General features: G+C 28.2%; 1 long non-coding RNA gene across 3 annotated transcripts in view; it reads right to left on the bottom strand.

The window, feature by feature from the left end:
- Positions 1–9,261: 9,261 nt before the first annotated feature.
- LOC136082827 (uncharacterized) overlaps positions 9,262–9,634 on the bottom strand; it is a 3,888-nt gene continuing 3,515 nt past the window's right edge. For all 3 annotated transcript variants that reach the window (XR_010639746.1, XR_010639748.1, XR_010639747.1), the window contains one exon: positions 9,262–9,484. This is a non-coding gene — a long non-coding RNA (uncharacterized LOC136082827). The remainder of the gene's footprint in view (positions 9,485–9,634) is intronic.

Here is a 9,634-nt window from a genome sequence, read left to right as displayed (position 1 = left end):
GCAGAGTTGTAATTTACAAATAATTAACTGCTAAATGATTGCCGTGATATTTTTGGGGTAGTGGGTGCAGTATAAAAGATAATACCAAAATAATGTTGGTCAGCATTATTTTGGTGTTATATAGAAAACTATAAAAACAATTAAACCAGAAATACTCTAAAATTATGGCCTATAGCCATAATTTTTGAGTATTTTTTTTTTAATTTTTAAGCAATTTTTTTTATCTAAAATAATGGCCAATGGGCTTCACAGACAAACCGTTCCATCCGTATAATCAAACCGTGGCTCGTTTACATATTAAGAGTGTTCAGGCTCGGCTCGAGCTCGTTTCGAACATGAGATTCTTTGCTCGAGCTCGGCTCGTTAAGGATTAGTATTGTTTGGGCTCGGCTCGTTTTACATGTTGCTCGAGCTCGACTGGTTTAAAACTCGAAATTTAATTAAAAAAAAAATTGTTTGTTAAAGGCTCGTCTGTAAATAATGCAAGTCCAAACCAACAAACAACATAAACAATCCTACAGTCTATTAAACATGCAAATAAACAACATAATGAAATAAGATCCCACAAATCTAATAGTTCAAAATAAAAGTTAAATCTAATAGTTCAATGTTCAAACTTAATGTTCAAAGTTCAAACATAATGTAAACTCTCACAAACATAATAATTCCTATTAAACACTGCACTCTAATAGTTCAAATTACATTTTCACAAGTATAAGTCTTGCTCTCATTGCATTGGATGAAACAAGATAAAAAGCCTTCCTCTAATTCTCTTGAAGTTGAACCTCAAAAGTGCGCTGAAAATCTGAAATTTTATTATATACTAACATATATATTATTTGTTGTTTTATTATATACTAATATATATAATATCACAATTTTATTTATTACATATATATTATTATAATATAAATATATATATATATATATATATATATATATATATATATATATATATATATATATATATATATATTCGAGCTTTAATCGAGCCTACATGAACGAGCCTATGATGTTCAAGCTCAGCTCGTTTAATAAACGAGCCTAATTTTTTGTTCAAGCCCGGCTTGTTTACCATTCGAGCCGAACATGAACGAGCTCTTGTTGAGCCGTTCATAACACGAGCCAGGATTTACAGCCCTAACCGTGAAACTTTTGCTTTGAAACTTTTTGAAAACTTTGATTCATCCCTAAGGGTATTTGTTTTTAAAAATTACGTTCTTAATGTCTTTTAAACATCTTTTAAACGTTCTTTTCGTTGGAATGTTTTGAATACGTTTAAAAAACATTTAGAACATAACTTTTAAAAACCGTTGCCCGTTGGGTTAGAAAAGACAGTATTTTCCAATCCCGTTGGGTTAGAAAAGTATTTAGATTTGTTAATGTTAACTTTTATACAATTAAAAAAGGTAAAAACTTAAAAATTTTTGCTTTTTTTCTTTAAATTATTATTGCTTTTAAATTTATTACAGAACCCGAATTTGTCATTGAGCATTATTTTTTTCGGTAATAATGACCAAAACCAACGTAAAGTGATGTTTGACCATAAGGACACTGTTTCGCAACGTCAAGCAGCTTGACAATTTCAATGCAGTCATCAATGCATCTCCCTGAAGCTAAAAAAAAAGTCTTCTACCCATACAAGAAAAAAATAAGGATCGCGAAGCGAACGGGGAATCAGAAAGCATGCCGTCGGCTGTCTAACCTTGCATCGGCGTATTGCGTGATATCTTTCATTTCCTACTAGAGAGCGAAAATCTGAATTTAGTACAAAAAGGAAACAATACCCCAAATGTCCTAGAATTGCGTCCAATCAAAAGTGTCTGCAGAATTTTGAAAGGCAAGGTTTATGTAAAGAGTTGGCAGGCAAAAAGTTTAGATTATCTGCGCAAAAAGATTGAAAAATGCATTAAAGAAGTTGACGTGGTCAGCGTACAACGTCTTGCGCCACTGGTTCCAGCTCTTATTGATTCTGTTCGACAACATGATTTTATTCAGATGATCAATAAAACTTTTTACAATAGAGAATGTGATGCTCTAATTGAATCATTTTAGTTTTTTGAAAAATGTTGAAAAATTAACAACTCTTAAATTTTGTCCCATCTAAGTAACAACTCTTAAATTTTGTTCCATTTTCAACTTGCCACCCGTTAGGTAAACTAAAATGGTAAATTAAAAAAAAAATGCGACATTACCAAAGGCGAATAGTTTTGATGTAAATGTAGTATACCGAAGTCCTGAAAGACCTTTTGTAATATTTTGATGTTTTGGAAAGCGTAGTTGTTATAGTTGGTGGAACTTGTCCAGAGTGTTGTGATCAAGTATGTTTAAAGAATATCACTTCTAAAAAAGGAAGAAATAAGGATGATATATAAAAGGCAGATGTGCAAATGTACAACCACAAGACCAGATGTAAAAATTTTTAAGCAGAAATCTGAACGCTTGTTTGATCTCATTTCTAACGATCAGTTTTAAAAGCCATTTCAATGTCACAGTCTGTGCATAGAATGGTAGTTCATGTAGTTTCTTTTATTAAATATTTTAGGTATCCAATAGGTTCTTTGTCTGAGAGTGCCATTGAAGCCAGGAACAAAGCTAACAAAACTACACGAATAGGTCATGCACGTTTAACTAACTTTGCCGAAAATACTAGGGATACAGCTAATTATTTATGACATCTGACATGTATCTATACTGCAAGAAGAACAAAATGCAAGAGGTATAAAAGCTATACTGCAAAAAGGTTCAGCTGATAACTTTAGGCAAATATTGGAGAAAGCTATGTTTATCTTTAAATTTAGATATTTAATTTTATCGTTTAATTCTATTAATGATACATTTTAGGTGCTAGTGGTAGCCAATCTGATATTTCTGAGGACTTTTCACATAATCAATACAGTATGTTTTTTTTATGCTTGCAAAAAAAAACTAATTGTCAGAAAAGTTAAAACTAAGAATCTCAAACTTTTATGTTTAAGGAAAAATTGCGTCGATTGACCTCAAATTGACTCAATTTTGCCATGTTTTTGTTTTCCTCAAAAATGTGTCTAAAGTCCTATTTCTACTTAGGGATGCATAGCGCAATTCTTGAAGGCTTGTTGTAAACATTAAATGTTGCTCTACATAAGGATTGTTGAGACATGTTTAAAATGAAAACTTTAATTATATTTCAATTATATCTTTTTATTACAGTGAGTACAGTTTTTTCTTGAATGTATAATTATTAGAATTAGAATTTGATAATAGATAATTCTATAATGAAAAGTTTATATCATAAACTATACTATTTATTACAATAATGAAAGTTTTTAAAATTTTAATGTTTGTTGTTAAATAATTTTAGGAAGTCAAAGAGTAATGGTTCGTATTAAGAAAAGGAATCGAGGAAGTATCATTAAACCATGCAGCTGTAATTGGTAAACAAGTTTTAAAAAACGATTATTTTCATAGCCACATATTGTTAAAAACCTATTTTAGCATCAGAACCTTTATTCTGCAATTGAAGGGAATGAAACTTCTATATTTATTTTGCTTTTATTTATAATAAAATACTTTTATTTCCTTAACATGAAAATATAAGCAAGAGACAAAAAATGCCTGTAAACCCTAAAAAAGATAAACTGATATATCAGACAGAGAGTTTTAAATATCAAAAACTATCGGTTTTATGTCTTTTTAATCAAAAGTCGAATAAGTACGGATAAACCACCAAAATAACCGGAATGAAACCGGTTTTAAAAAAGACCGGGCTTTATTTATAAATATATATATAAACAAACGATATCTCATAATTGATGCTTTGTTAAAAAAATTACTTAAAAATGTTAAACGGTTCTCTAATTATAAGGCTATTTCCTTTTTTCTATCGGCGCGACGTATAGTGCGTTGTCCCAAACCACTTATTTCAGAAAAGTCCTTAAAATTTGTTTGTGTCCTGCCCACTGATCTCAAAATATAACTGGATAGCGTGTACGGCAAATTTTTTGAAGCCAGTTTTGGCCTCCCAAGATGGCGACGGTTTCGGTTGATTACAAATGAAGAAATTTTTGTTACGAACTTATATGTCATTTACATATATAAATATTATGAAATGTACATGTCTCAAATATAATTTTTGGTTTTACATAACAATAACTAAAAAAAAAAGGCAACATTACATATTTACGTGAATTTCTCTATTGTTTAACAAAATATATTCTAAACAATAAGTTTGTATAATTATTATTATTAAAAAAGCAAGATATTATAATAATATCTTGCTTTTTTAAAGATAAATAAATGTTATTAAATAAGATAAAAATTCTTAGTTTTTTTAAATTAAGAATTGTTTTATTTAACATTAGTAAAAAACAAATAAGGAACTAGTAGTTATACAAGTTAACAATTTCCAAACAACTTTCGAATAACTATTTTAAGTTTGAAAAACTGAAATAATTTTATTCATATTTTGTTTATTTTTCATTTGACTACTTTCTTTTAATTTTAGTTTCACTATAAATTATTTGTTTAATATTGTTTATAATACAATTTATGCACCTTTTAGTTCTTAACTACCCAATGCTGTGTGCTAGAAGGTTAATAACATAACTGCATGGTAGGCAGCTAAATATCTTTTTAAAATAAACTATTATGAAATTAGTTTTTCAAATAGATATCACAAATTTACAAATGCTGCATGAACTATTAGCTGAGCTCTGTGAGTACACACAACTCAGGGGTTCCTTCTAGAATTTTTTTATATAGTTATTTGTGTCTTATATTATTATTATTATTATTATATATATATATATATATATATATATATATATTTTTTTTTTTTTTTTTTTTTTCTAGTTAATTAGGCAGCCAAACTGCCAAATGAGCCAAAAAACAAGGAAAATATATTGTTATCACTTATAGTTGAGTCAAACATGCGGAGCTAGATCAATTATTATTTTCAAGAAATCGACTGATCTCAAAGCAGCACTTGCTAATGCATTTTGAATTCCAATTTCATTTGGAAAGAGGCAATCTATTAAAACAACCAATTAATTTTGGAAACACCTTTCTGTTTCTTTGCATATAACACTTATGGTTGATTTAATCAAACCTCCTATGTCTTTGAATTTTAAAAAGCTATTTTGTTTTAAATGAAAAGGGAGTACTAGTGCATTCTGACATTTAATGAGGATATTTTTTTTTGAAGTCATTTTATCTACGTATCCAGCAATATATGGGATCAAAGTTTTTTTGTATTCAAATAGATTGTTGCAGTTTGGAATATCTGCATTATCGTGATCACTAACTGTTGGTTCTCTCTCCAACAAATCATATTTTCTTAATAATTCAATTTCAGTAAAAGATATTTTAGTACTAAAATCACCAAAAGAATCGTCTAAAACATATATATGAGTTTTATCTCTGATGCTGCAGTTTTCATTTGAAAATTAAACGGTACTTTGCATAAAAAGTTATTTATATGTGAATTGTTGGCAATTGATATTGCTGTAAAACATTTCTGCAGATCTCACAGCACCAAAAAAGAGCTCTAGATGGTTTTGACTGAGTTTATATGATAATAAATAATTTAATGGTGAACCTTCTTTTTCAACCTAGTCAACAAATACCTTGAGCAGATTTAATTGCTGCCAAATATCCAATGAAATCAGCTTTTCGATTATACAAGATCATTTGTGTTGCAGTAATCTCTTTAAGACTAATGATATTCTTTAGCAAATCATTTTCTTGAATTTAATGTCATATAATCAATCTATTATGCGAATAAACTCAACAACATATTTATAAAATTATTTAACAGCTATTTACAGTTCATTAATATAAAAAAGTCAGCAAGCTGTAATATATAACCATAATACTTAACAGCAGGTAAGCAGGATATTTAATTAAAGTTAAGGAAATATTTCAAAGAGGAGGAAATGTTTTTAACATTTCTATATAAAGATATAAAGAAATTTTTTTCAAACAAATGTATTTTTATATACATTTGTTTCTTCAATTGTATTGAGTGATTATCCTTCAAACTATAAGAAACTATTATTTACTTTTTATTTGTTTTAAAAGTCGTTATAAATAACTATAATTCAGACCTGGTTTTTTTTTACCAGTATAAGTGACACTTAATAATATTTTATTCAAATAGTTTATGCAATAATAGAATTTAAGTATAATATAATTCTAGAAGGAACCCCTAAGTTTTTGTATACTCACAGCACTCAGTTAACAATTCATGTAGAATTTGCACAAAATGGCATCTTACAACAAAAAATAGAGAATATAGTAGTAGAGAATATAGAGGGTAGAAATGATTGCCGTTTATCATACTGTTATGTTATTAACCTTCTAGCATACAGCATTGGGAACTAAAAACTATAAGACTCATAGTTTTTAGTTCCCAATACTTATACATAAGACTTAACTAAATTTGTAAATGCCATTTAATAATAAATTCAATTATACAAAAAAATAATTTCTTTTTTTCTCTAATATTTATAAAATTCATTTGTTTTCTTTTATTTTTAACAAATTTATAAGCTTATTTAATTATTTTTTTTTTGTAATTTGATATAGCCATTTAAAATGTATATCGGTTTCACCGCTAGGAACTAATATCGCCGCCATCTTGGGAGGCCAATTTTAGCTTCAACTTTTTTCGGAAAAAACAATAGAACCAGCTATCCAGTTATATTTTGAGATCAGTGGTCCTGCCATTATAAGTTTCGACGATAGTATTAATGGTCTTAAGAATGTTTTTAATTGTTTCAACATTCCACGTGAACTTTTTTTTGAAAAAAATGCATTAAATTTATTTTATTATAGATTTTTTTCATTTCACCGTAAACATCTGATATTTTAAAATGTCGGAAAATTATGAAGATGCTTTTAAAAAGGTATATAAACAATTATATTTCTAATGCTAATCCAATAGTTCTGGATCACATTGAGTTAGTTCTTTATTATTTTATACTAACATTATCAGAGTAGTAAATTTAGAGGCGCCCGTTTTTAACAAATCGATTATTTTATAAACTGTTTTATAAAATAAGATATTTAGTATCAAAATTAGTTATTTTCATTAGAAATCAAATTAAATATAAAATTTATTATATATTTTTAACTAAAGAAATAGTTTACTTTGTAAAGTGAAATTTTTGACTTTTTTTTAATTACTTGTAAACTGATATAAAAATGTTTTACCGGATAATTTCGTCTAAAACTAATTGATTAATTATATAAAATGCACGAAAATAACTTATTTTTATCATAGTAATTAACCGCTAAGTGGTAATAAATTATAGCGTTGCGGAATCAGGTAATCAGTGACCTTTGTAATTTTATATTAAATTTTTCAAAGCTGTTTTTTCCCATGTTGTTTTGCTTATACCGTTTGCGTAATATCACAATACAAAACTTCTTGAAATTTTCCACAAACGATCATTACTTATATAGCACAGACTACTATTGTCCCAGTTTTTCAACTCAGCACTGTGTTCTCCGACATAAAAACCGGGACAATAGCAGCCGTAATACACCTGCAAAATAACCTTCATTGATTTGTTGTCGGAGTAAATAAATTACTTTTACAAACACAAACACGGTTTCTGAAAGAAGATCGTATTAAAAAAACCTGACTACCTCATCCATTAAAATAATTAAATTTTTCAGTTTATATTTGAAAATGGAAAAAGTAAAATGCATGTTGAAATTGGACAAAACAATTTTATTCCAAAGATAGGGTGCACGATATGCAATACAAAACTGATTAAACTTGGTTCGACAGAAGGGCTCATATATAAAATTATTGTTTCTTTATTTATTGATTTCAAACAAAAGAGATCTTTGAAAACGGATAAAAATATGTCATTTTTCCACATATACATAAAGCACAAAACATTAAAAATAAGAAGCTCATAAATATTGAGAACTTTCCTTTCAATAAAAAATGATTTGGAATGAGTATCGATCCGCAAAATTTATTAAACGGATTGGATGTCTCTGACGGCGATAAAGTCATTTCAGATTACTTTTTTCAGTGCTTTCCTATTCAACATTAGCATAATTTAAGTACCTACATTTCTCCTTAAACAAGTCCCACACATTATTTCAAAGCCTCTCTGTACTGTTGTAAATAACTCATTTAAAAGTGGTAATTTCCCAGATATTTTTAAAGTTACCAAAGTTATTCCAATATTTAAAAAAGCTCTGAGCTAGATTTCACCAACTACCGACCCATCTCCCTGTTTTCTAATATAGGTTAACTCTTTGAAAAGGTAATGCATAATAGACTCTATGCTTTTCTTCAAAAATTTAAATGCTTTTACACCCATCAGTATGGATTTAATGCTAATCACTCCACAACTCATGCTCTCATTGAAATTACTGAACTGAATAGAAACGCAATCGGTGATAAATACTTTGCATGTGGTGTATTTGTAGAAAGCGTTTGATACAGTAGATCATTCAATTTTGTTGAAAAAATTAAAATATTATGGGATCAGAGGCGTACCCCTTAAATGGTTTACTACATATTTAAATGATAAAACACAATTTGTTTCTATTATTGACTCAAAATCTACACTTGTTAAATGTTCTAATGGTGTTCCTTAGGGTTCAGTATTGGGACCACTACTTTTCCTTCTTTATTCTAATGATCTTCATTCATCCATTAAGTTTGCCACTGTTTACCACTACGCTGATCATACTAATCTAATGCTAATTAATAAATCCCTTAAAAGAACTAACAAATACATTAACCATGATCTTGCCAATCTACCCAGCAAACATGACAACGTTGAATCAACGTTGAAAACCGGTCGCAAAAGATGTTGCGGAAACGTTGACAAAGTAATCGATTTTGCAAAGATATGTAACGTTATTTAATAGACGTTGATTAAACGTTATTGCGTAACGTTGAAAAAACGTTACTAAATGACGTTACAAAAGCGTCGCAACTAAACGTTGAAAAAGCGCTACATAAAAAGCGTTGAAAAAACGTCGCAACTTAGCGTTGAAAAAACGTTACCTAAAAAGCGTTGCATAAAAGCTGTTAAAGCAGTCTATTTTGCAAGGATTTGTAACGTTGTTAGTAAAACGTCGATTTAACGTGACTAAAAGACGTCGAGTAAAGGTTAAAATATAACGTTGAATCAACGCTTAAATGCGCTGTATAAAATATCGCAAAATATTATTAAACGTAATTAAACGTGGCTATAATATATATTGAATTGGCAAATAAAACTAAATTGTAAGTTAAACTCTGCCCTCGCAATATTTCCAAAATCAATTTTTAATACAAACAGTAATCTACAATGATAAATATTAAAAAGCTTAACATATACAATTTATAGATATATACATATATAAAAATATAAATATTTTCTTTAAAATTTATGTGTGTGAGTGTTTGCATATATATTTATGCAATATATAAAAATACGATTAACAGGATATCGTATCGATAGGCCAGGATATCATTGAGATACAGAATCTAAATCAAAAAACAAAACTTGTGCCATTAGTAGTCTGAAAGCAAATGTAAAAAAAAAATGTTATTAAATTAGTATAACTATTATTAAATTTAAAAAGTAAAAATATATATATAGAGATTTATATATACATACATATATATATATATATA

Source organism: Hydra vulgaris, chromosome 07 (genome assembly GCF_038396675.1).
Source record: "Hydra vulgaris chromosome 07, alternate assembly HydraT2T_AEP".
NCBI lineage: Eukaryota > Metazoa > Cnidaria > Hydrozoa > Anthoathecata > Hydridae > Hydra > Hydra vulgaris.
This window is presented reverse-complemented; position numbering and strand designations above follow the sequence as displayed.